The 8,783-nt window shown below is 53.2% G+C and overlaps 1 long non-coding RNA gene across 2 annotated transcripts; it reads right to left on the bottom strand.

Annotated features, from left to right (window-relative positions):
* Nucleotides 1-7,095: 7,095 nt before the first annotated feature.
* LOC129197435 (uncharacterized) lies at nucleotides 7,096-8,398 on the bottom strand. Of its 2 annotated transcripts, none has more exons than XR_008574325.1 (3): nucleotides 8,279-8,398; nucleotides 7,382-7,500; nucleotides 7,096-7,239 (listed from the first exon to the last, which is right to left on the bottom strand). It is a non-coding gene; the product is annotated as an uncharacterized LOC129197435 (long non-coding RNA). The 2 variants fall into 2 exon arrangements; XR_008574324.1 differs by lacking the exon at nucleotides 8,279-8,398 and adding an exon at nucleotides 7,659-8,067.
* Between the last annotated feature and the right edge of the window lie 385 nt (nucleotides 8,399-8,783).

Genomic DNA, 8,783 nt, shown 5'->3' with positions numbered 1-8,783 from the left:
CACCAAAGGACTCAGCACCACGCTGACCCTCAAGGATGCTGCTACCCAAGAGAACTCCCTCCTGCAAGCCTGCACTCCTGACCTGTGTGCAGTGCATGGAGGAGCTGATGCCTCAGCATCCTGGGTAGGACAACAAGCCACAGACAGCGCCAGTAGGAAAAGGTAAGGAGCAGGGTATGTCCCAGCTCTGTACCTGCCACTGGCTGACCCTCAGGTGTCAAAATGACATCAGTGCAGCACCACTGTCTGGGTCCCTGGGTCCCACACCTGCAGTAGTGGCAGGTCCTGCAGCGCTAGTCCTACCTAGTCTCCTTTGGCTGCACTATCCTGACTTGCTGAATGGACAGATCTTCCTGGTATCAAGCACAAACCAGGGAAATCTTCGACCCCGTTGGTCCCACAGGCTGTTTTGATGCTGTGGTTGCTTTTGAGACAGCTTATCTGAGGCATTCCTGCTGTGCTTGTTGAGTTACAAGAGAAGTGGTGTCTTCAGAAGCTCCATACACTGCCCTGGGAACTGTGGAACAGGTCTAGTTCTCCAGAACTAGACAAGGGAGTGAAGGGGATTTCCAGGATGCTGGAGGAATTTCAAGGACACTTTTCTCATCAAACTTTCCACGTCAAAATTCCCAACTTGCTTGGAAATGTCCTTTGGGGCCTCAGGTGCAAGGTGAGAACATGAAAACTGCAGTTTTAACCCCATGTGGGCAAAGGATACCTCATTCCTTTTTTCAGAGGCTCCTGGTATCTATTGTCCTGGATGGGCTCTGATTTCCCCGAGCTGGGAACTTCTCTTCAGGTGAACAGCGACCATTTCACAGTTCTATTCGCTACAGGGGCCTTGTCAAGCTGCGTGCCCCCTTCTCCTGGGAAAAGAACTCCTGCACAGTAGGATAAGGGAATGGACAGCACAACATCACAGGGGAAGGGTGTTCCTTCGAAAAGCTGTGAGCTTTTAGATGCTCCCAGTGCTCATTCAGGGCTTGACATGCCTGAAAAACCTCCTCAGGACCCTTCTGCACAAGAAAAACACTGGAAGGTGGAGAGAGCTGAGAACCTGAAAGGCCGTTTGGGGCATTGCCTGTCCCAAGCTCTCTCCTCTTCTTTTTTCATTGATCAAGGAAAAGGAGTAATAACTGATAACCAGGTGCCAGCGCTGAACGCAAGGGAAACTCATTGATCCATTTCTAATTGTCATATGAGTGTGATGTTTACTATCCTGCTTGACTGAAAAGCTTTTACTCCATCTTGCTTTCAGACATGAACAAAGTTCTTCCCAGAAAGGCTATGGCCATTAATTGATCACAGTGTAGTCTATGACTGTTCCCTCAGAACTCCGGCAGCCCCAGAGAAGTGTATAAGGAGTTCCTTCTACACATACTCCCCTCAAAAGTCAAGCCGGTGATGCCATTGGGCACAACTGCAGGAACGGTCCAGCACAGGTATCTCATATCCACAGCCCAGGCAGTTTTTAGACAGGTTTTTGGCAATGCTGTCTGCAGAGAAGATTCCTTTGAAGACAGGAGCAAGTCACACAAACCCCAACACAGAGCACAACCCCAGTTAATGAGATAGTTAAAATGGTACAAACACAACTGGAAAATATGCTGCACTGAAAGGCCAGTATATTCAAATTCCTTCTCCCTAATTACATGTGATTGCTTTTTGGCAAGCGCTGAACCTGCCAGAGCAGTGAGGTTTTACAAACATTCACATAGGCATTAGATCATTGTTTGAATGAGTTATTGGCAGCCCAAATCTGAAGTAAAAACATAGTTTAAAGAAGACCATATTGAACTGGGTGAAGCCGTCTGCTTTCATGTCTCCTGATTGTCTCTGGACACCCAAGACCCCCTCTAGCTTCATGTCGCTCACATCACAACAGCATTCATGGGTATGGATGTCATGCGTTTGCGGTGTTCTCACAAAGACTTGTCACTCGCGCCAGCAACAGGCTACAGACGGATTCCTTTGCCTTACTGTAGAGTAGAAATGACAGGTTGGAAATTTATGTTGTGTTTGGGGAGGACGCTGTGTGCACCCAATACTTGAGATGGCTCAGAGCACAAACGGGGACGGGCAGCGACGACAAGCGCGTGCTGATGTACGCTGGTGATCTTCGCTATCTGCCCACACACGCTTGCATTATACCAGTGGTATGACCACATTAACACTTAAGTCTTCTCCTTATTGCTAAATATAACGATGCACATATCCTCCAACACCACTCACCACTTTGAGGAGGATGATGGTGCACTTATGGGAAGTATCACTGAAAGCAGATGTCGTTGTTGAGAAAACAGATTGCTCTGTATCAGACCTTTCCACACGCAAGCATTGCCACAGATTCCAAAAGAGGCCTTTCCCCTCTGTATTTTAATAGAGTCTTTTTGCTTTGCTCTAGTGAAACGCATCAAGTCAGTACCAATGCCTTGAGAAAGCCACCCGAGGGAAGAGGATGGAGGACCCCGAGAGGAAGGAGATTGCAGATCCAGAGGACCAGACTGAACAAGGATAAGCTGACGTTGTACCAGAGCTGGCACCAGAAGAGCTTTGCAGCACAAGGCTTGGGCTCGAGCCTTTGTGTTTGCAGTGTCTGGTCTGTTCCACTACCAGTGCCTGCTGCTGCGATCAGGGCGTCCCTGCGCCACTCAGGAAGAATTAATGCCTGTTGCAGAGGCGAGTCTGCCCTCCGCAACACTCAGGTGGTGCAGAGCTTAAGGAAAGCCGCTGGCAGCTTGGCTGGTGGATAAAAATACTCTGAGCTCTGGCAGCTGACCAGCCTGGAGTACTGCATGGTGCGGCTTCCACCCCAGAGGCCCTTGCAGGACACCCTTGCTTTACATGTGCTTCCTAAATTAGATCTCCTGAGACCGACATCGGCTTTTTAAGAGGGAGGTGAGCTTGTTAGTAACCAACGTTATCCATTAAACGGGAATCAGCAGCTTTTATTAGACTACAAAGTGCTGTAAAAGGAAAAGAGGGAGGGTACAACATCATGAACCCACTCACCTCCCCCGTGGAGCCCCTTTGCCTGGCACGGGGGGGGTGCAGTCAGGCATTCTTGCAGGTTACTGTAATTGTTAAGTTACCTAATGCTGCTAAGTTACAGCAAACCCCAGACTAAACACAGGAGTCTTGTGAAGGTGCAGGAAGACAGAGACAAGGTTTGTAAAGGGCAGCTCCCCAGTGGGCCCCTTCTCCTGAGGCCAGAGAAGGAAAAACCCCACACTGGAAAGGAACTATCTGAGGACTGCCAAGCTCTCCACCCAGGAAAGTCAGGGTATGCATGCTCCTTTCTTACCAAATCATGGTTTTAGTTACACACTCCCTGTCTGCCACCAGCTGGGTTGCTGGCATACAAAAAACCCAGCTAAATCACACGATGACATAGGAGCAAAAAAGCACACGGGACTGTCACAGTGACCCTAGTGATTCCCTTCGTGCAGGTCCCTTCCAGAACACGCTCAGGAACAATCTCCTACCAGTTAGAAAAGGATCTTATGAAACTTTGCTCCATGGTTTCATTGACTGAGAGGGTTGGTCTTGTACTCGCCTGCGTTCTCACGTTCCCAGAGAGCTGCCGTTCCAGCTATGGAGATACGATAACCGAGCACACACCAACTGCCTCAGGTCATCTTTCGTGTAGGAGCATTGGCTGGACGTTTTCAGTTTTGAAGCTGGTGGATGGTGAGAGAGACACAGGGTTCTGTTAGGACTGCCCGGTATTCCAAAAACTCAGCTTCCATAAAGAAATTAATAAAAGTGGTGTATTTTGGTTACAGAGAAAACTGCAGAAATAGAATCTGAATGTAAATGATGGAGAAACATCTGTGAAAGTTTTGAGAGCTGCCAGGCAACAATAAAAAACTGCCCTGCCAAGGACATTTTTTAATCAGAATCCAAATTCAAAGATTTCTTATTAAGAAGGTATCAAAACAAACAAAAACTACACATGATGTTCAGATGACAGGAACCATCCTGTAAAAGCTCTCATGCATTTGCCATCGCATTTTAGAAAGAATGTGGAATTTATGCTGTTTTAAACTGATTTTTAGAATGCAAACCTTGTGTTGCAAGCAATGGCTTTATTAAGATCTGAATCAACAAAAAACTTAAAGATCTTTTTGAACATTAACTAGTTCCACTCCAGCATCCTGTGAGGTATTGTTTGTTATCGTCATCCTAAAGATATGGAAATTTTGCAGCAATGCTGATGTCCTTCCTAAGGTCAGACACTGATGCAAGTGACAGAGCGAAGAAGAAAAATAATTGGTCCTGGCTTTTAAGTATTAAGCAACTCTGCCTCCCTGAAATAAGTAATGTGATTTTTTTTTTTTATTGCTCAAACAGCAGAATCCACAAAATGCAAAGAAAATCAGGAGGTGGACTTTTGTCCCCATATGTATAATCAATTTTTGCCATTGCAGGACCTTGTAAACATGCAGTCCTAATCTACACACATTACTGAACCGGTAGTTGCTCTAAACCTCACAGACTTCCCATCCCAGAGACCCAATTTCACTCCATACACTGCAGTATTAACTCAAAGGCTTTTTGACTTATACAATTGCACCAGGAAAGCCCAGGTGTTCAGCCCAGCCAGTTTGGTGTCTCTTGTAGTGCGCTTTGGATCACCGATGGACACACAAATGTCTGATTGTCAGCGTGAGGCCAAAGGGAGCTGACACTTTCCCAGAGAAAAATGCCTTTGCTGTGTGTTTGGAAGGTTACACAGCTGTAAGTCAGACACAGAAGGAGCGAAACCCTGGAGGGATTATTGCCTCAAACACACATGTGCTGTGGAAGGAAGCTCTCCCGTGGACTGACATACCATTAACTCCTGCTGGTGGGAGCCCATTCCTATGGCTGGAAATCCTTTACAGCCTCAAACCGCTGGTTGCTTGTCCTGCAGATAACTCTTGTCTCATCTCTGACCTAGTGACTTGGCCTGGCTTGTATTTATTTTCTCATTTTATAAGAAACAGGCTCTTCTCTGAACTCATTATTGGTGGGAATACTGGCGTGGTGCGAGGCTGAGACCCACACTGTATAATATCAAATACTCGAGCGGGAGAACTGGGACTTTGTCCAACATGCCGTCTATCTTCCTGGGACAAAAATCTCTGCTCTACGTGCTCCCAATCGTGCCATCAGCTGGAGCAAGATGGAACTTCACTGCATGAGATCAGCGAGCCCTTCTCCCAGATGCCCTTTAAGGACAGCCTGGGCTCAGACAAAGCCCGGTGAAGGTCCTGGGGCTCTCCGAAGGGCAGAAGAACACTGCCCAGGCCCCTCCAAAGGCTGGCGAAGGTGCCAAGGAACTCTGGAGGGCAGCAGGGCCCTGGCAAAGGGCTTGGAGAGCTCTGGAGAGATGCGGGGCTCCTTGCGGCACCTGGCAAAGCGCAGTGAAAGTCGCAGCCCGGGTCCCTGGCAAAGCCCAGAGAAAGCCCTGGGACCTTTCTGGAGGGCAGAAGAGCCCTGCCTGGGCTTCAGCTAAACATGGAAAAGGACCCAGGGAATTCTGAAGAGAAGCAGTGCTCCTCGCAGGTACCAGCAAAGCCCAGCAAAGGCCCTGAGGCTCTCTGGATGGAAGCAGGGCCATGCCTGTGCCCTGGCAAAGCCCAGTAAAAGCCCTGGGGTGCGCTGGATGTCAGCAGGGCCTCCCGAGCACCCTGGAAAAGGGCTGCGCTGGGGTGAGGGTGCTTGTGGGGCTCTGCGCCCGCTCTGCCACCTAACCCTCACCCAGCCCCTCGCCAGAGCCCCGCTCCAAAACACAGACCCATCCCACGCAGCAGTGGCCAGGCCCGAAAGCTGTTGGTGGCCCTCACCTTCCCTCACTCGGGGAAACGAGGATCTGAGCAGGGTACGGATACCATCAGCGGGCAAGCCTAGATAGCATAGGGGACAAAAACTGCTCTGGGGCACAAAAAAATACCTCAGGATGGGGTTCTGCGGGAACAAGAGAGATCCAAAAGGAGCTACAGAGGTAACAGATGGCTGTGGGTCACAAGGAAGAACTCAGCAGGCCTTGCGATGGAAGTAGGGAGGTCCTGAGGGAACAAAAGGTGGCTCAGAGAAAAAAAATGAGGGCTTCGGGAGGGAATCTGAGAGAACAAGAGGAGTCCGAAGAGGGTTAACACCAAGGACTACACGTCCTGAGGTGGTGTGCGGTGTTTTGGGGGACCCCGGTCGGGCACCGACCACCGGCACCCAAGGAGACCGGCCCGGCCCGCGGCTGCGCGGTGCTGCACTGCGCATGCGGGAGCCCGGTGGCTGCGGGCCTGGCGCCGCCGGACACAGTGCGCATGCGTCGTACGGAGCGCCTACGATGCCGGACGGTGCTCCGCCGGTAGATGCTGTGCGCATGCGCACACCGCACAGCTGTGGCTCTGGCACGCAATAGCGGGAAGGCAGCGACCGGCACGCGCGGTCGCGTTGAGCATGCGCGAACAGCGCCCCCTGACTGCGACACCGCGACACACCACGAGGCGGGGGCAGCACCGGGCCCAGCAGAGCGCCGGGGTTTAGGCCGGGCTTAGCCGGGGTCTGCAGGCTGCCCTAACACCCTAGAGAAAGCCCCGGAGCTTGAGCCAGGCTTAGCCGGGATCTGCAGGCTGCCCTAACACCCTAGAGAGAGCCCCGGGACTTGGGCCGGGCTTAGCCAGGGTATGCAGGCTGCACCACAGACAGCCCCTGGGCTAGAGCCAGGCTTAGCTGGGGTCTGCAGGCTGCCCTGAGAGCCCCGGGGCTTGGGCAAGGCTTAGCCAGCGTCTGCAGGCTGCCCTAACTCCCTGCAGACAGCACCAGGGCTCGGGCCATGCTTAGCCGGGGTCTGCAGGCTGCCCTGCAGAGAGCCCCGGGGCTTGGGCCGGGCTTAACCATGGTCTGCAAACTGTCCTGCTGCCCTCCACAGTGCTGCAGGATTTTTTGCCACGGATTGTTTCTCTCCTCCTTTTCCTCCTCCTTCTGCATTGTCTTCTCCTCTTCCCCCAAGACTTTCTTGCCAGCCGCGAGTAGCTCTGTGCTCCGCCGTCTTCTCAAGATCTAAGGAAAACGCAGGACAGCAACGTCATTGTATCGGGACATCCTGTCACCACTTCCGTAGCTCCAGTTTAATTTCCCAATTAAATTCACATCACAGGACAGACCGGCACCCATGTCCCTTCATTCTCCTCCACCTGATGCGCTGCTGCACCCTGCCCACAGATGGGCGAGACGTTTTAGTGCTAGGAACTGCTACGAAAAGGGAAAAGACACCAAAAAGCGCACGCTCAGACTCAAGTCTTTGCTGGAACACCCCTTTCCCGTCAGGTCTGGGTAGACCCATCTGAGTCTGCAGATCGTGCAGCCTCCTCGGAAAACAGGGAAAATACTTCACCTTGGAAGTGATCTCTGTCGGGCACCGCCAAAGCGGAAGATGGGAAGTCACCTCATGCTGAACAGTCTCCTTACAGGCATTCCTCCCCCTTAGAGATGTATTCGCTATGCGTCTTGCAACTGAAAAAGAAGAAAGAGAAGTCCGTAACGCATCAAAGGAAAAGAACAAAAAGACCAATAAAAGTCCAAGTGATTTTCAGGCTGAAGGTTCTGAACAACAGTTATTGTCTCTTCAAACAACCCCCAAATCACCCACAGCATCTCCTGCCCCTCCTCACCCCTTTTCTTCTGGTCTCTGTCACTTCTAACGGCTGCTGGCAGAGCTCCCCTGCAATGAACAGGGACAAACGACTCCCAAGCACACGCTTTTCTTCGAGAGCCGCTTCCTTTGCCCAGGACAGCCCCTCTCACCGCAGGCTGAAGGCAGCCATCAGCCACACCACGTAATTTGGGAGTCCTGAGTCTGTGACTCAGCAGGATCAAAGTCTGGCAGAGAGTACTTCAGCAGGGACCCGCGCGTACCCCGAGGAGCGCGAGCCGTGGCAGGGAGGCTCGCGCTTGCCTTACCGGCCGCAGGCATCAGCTCCACGCAGCAAGAGCCAGCGTGCCCCCGCTGACCAGGTACGCTCTCGGGGCCAAACACCCCGTCCGCTGCTCCCTGCCAGACGCAGGCAGCGGTGTCTGCCTGTCTCCAAGCCCTTGGCCCAAGCCCCCCCCCCCAGCCCTCCCACGATTTTAGGGCCTAACCTTCTTGCCCTGCCAGGCATCCCCCAACCCAGCTGCCTCCTGTCCCAGTCTGGGCCCCACGATCAGCCTGAGCCTCCCCACACCCCCCAGGAGCCCCTCCCGGCCTGCGGACCCCCTCTCAATCCATCAGGACCCCTCCCCCAAGGCCCACCTCAGCCTGGGGACCCCTCCACAGCCATCAGGAACCCCTCCAAACTGCGAAACGCTGAAGATCCCCTCAGCTTGGGACCCCTCCACTGCGATCGGGGACCCCCCCCCCCCAGCACCCCCGGCCTCTGCACACCCCCCCCTCAGCGACCAGGGAACCCCCCGCAGCTCACGTCCAACCCCCCCCCCGCTCTGCCATGGCCGCACACTCCCCTCAGCCCCGCTGCAACCCACCCGCCACTTCCTGCAAACAGCTCCGCCCTCCTCCACCGCTCATTGGTGAAATTGATCGCAGCCTGGCAAGTTCTCGTCTGCTACTGGCTAACTCTGCCGCCCGTCATCGAAGCTCCGCCCCGCGGCCTCTGTGCCCGCCACCAAGAGCCCGCCCGCCCGCGGTGACCCGAAAGGAGGTTCCGGGGCTCAGCGTCGGGCCCCGGGCGGTCCCGGGGGGTGGCTGGGCCCTTGGGGGCGTCCTGGAGACCGCGGAGAGGGGCCGCGGGGACCGTACG

The sequence above is a fragment of the Grus americana genome, chromosome 28 (genome assembly GCF_028858705.1).
Source record: "Grus americana isolate bGruAme1 chromosome 28, bGruAme1.mat, whole genome shotgun sequence".
Taxonomy (NCBI): Eukaryota; Metazoa; Chordata; class Aves; order Gruiformes; family Gruidae; genus Grus; species Grus americana.
The sequence above is the reverse complement of the archived record's forward strand: the minus strand, read 5'-3'. Positions and strand labels throughout refer to the sequence as shown.